The following is a 1,449-nucleotide window of genomic DNA, read 5'->3' on the forward strand; positions in this document are numbered from 1 at the left end:
AACATATGGTTTAAAGAGGACCTTAAGTGGATCATTGGTGAAATTAGTGGCATCTTGATACTTTAAAGTACTCTTTGTGCAAAAGTTTTAGTAAATTGCAGGTATTAAGTGACTTTGTTGTGTATCAGCAAACGTTTTTATGTTATATTATGAGAGACATACTGCTTAGGCTTCTCTGGTGTTATGCTAATATACAGATGCAGCTTAATAGTGCATGAATACTTGCAAGAGAGTCTGAAACTCTTTGAATTGGGGGAGTAATGTTGGATAAGGTCTCTGAAAAGAAAAAAATGCTAACCCTCACATGAGTAGGATAATTACATTTTATGCTTGTGATTGTTTTCTGCCCAATCAATTAGGACCATGTTAGTTATTAGATTGAAACACATTTAGAAGAAACATTAATCTTTTGAGAAAACCTTTAGCTAAGGGCACTTTGGGTGGAGTCAGGTATGAGTCTCAGAGACAAGTGTGGGATGAAGGCCGTATTGTATGTGTATGTGTAAACATACATAGTTCTATTCCTAATATATTAATAGTTATTACTATCAAAGAGGCTAGTTAGCACTTAGCATCATAACCTGACTTTTTCATTCTATTTTGGAGCTTTGGTTGTCTGCATTTTTAAGAATTAACTTCTTTGGCCTATAATATAGTATCTTATGCACTTCATCAGGAGAGATTCCAAGTATAAGGTGAATTCTTTTCCTTAATATTCTGTAATTTCCTCTCTGCATATTTGTCTTTTCTCCGTCATAATTAAGGGGCTTACCTTGGCTTGTCCCCCTCCCCCCTGCCTATGTTTTTCATGCACGTTCTTCTCCTGTTCATTCTTTTCAATCCTCAACTCTATCTCTGCTTTGCATTGCTTTCAAAATCTTCTCCCTTGACTAAATGATGTCCCAGAAATGCTGCATAACACAAGCAGCAAAGCACATATTCCTCCAAGTTCTGCAAACCACATCTGTTAAATCAGAGCCAATATCCTCTATGCTTATTTCTTTAACCAAGAGGGATGATTGGCCACCTACAGGATGATACTTAAGGCAATGATGAAAGGCTAAATTTACCACAGCAGCTAAGATTTTCTTGGAAACAACAATTTGAAGCTGCTTAACGAAGAACTGAAATAGAGTAATAGCACAACCATTTGTTCATACCAAAAGGTTTTTAGGTGATTTAAAGCTAAAACTTCCTGGATCTGTACTTCTCTGGGAAGTACTGATGAAGTTTCATTTCATTCCCTTTCATTTTAACTAGTTCCCTGATACACTACAACCGTGCAAGAACTCGTTTGTCAAACATTTCAATCCCTCTGCCTACAATATCACACCTAATTAGACTCCCAATTGTATTCATGACCATCTTAATGTCATCCCATCTATTTCCCTGGGCCAACTTCTTATACAGATAGCTCTCAAATGTCATCCTCTGTACGTATTCATCCCC

At 36.6% G+C, this 1,449-nt stretch overlaps 1 pseudogene; it reads right to left on the reverse strand.

The window, feature by feature from the left end:
- Positions 1-1,130: 1,130 nt before the first annotated feature.
- LOC113763641 overlaps positions 1,131-1,449 on the reverse strand; it is a 14,523-nt pseudogene continuing 14,204 nt past the window's right edge.

The sequence above is a fragment of the Coffea eugenioides genome, chromosome 2, assembly GCF_003713205.1.
Source record: "Coffea eugenioides isolate CCC68of chromosome 2, Ceug_1.0, whole genome shotgun sequence".
Classification (NCBI taxonomy): domain Eukaryota; kingdom Viridiplantae; phylum Streptophyta; class Magnoliopsida; order Gentianales; family Rubiaceae; genus Coffea; species Coffea eugenioides.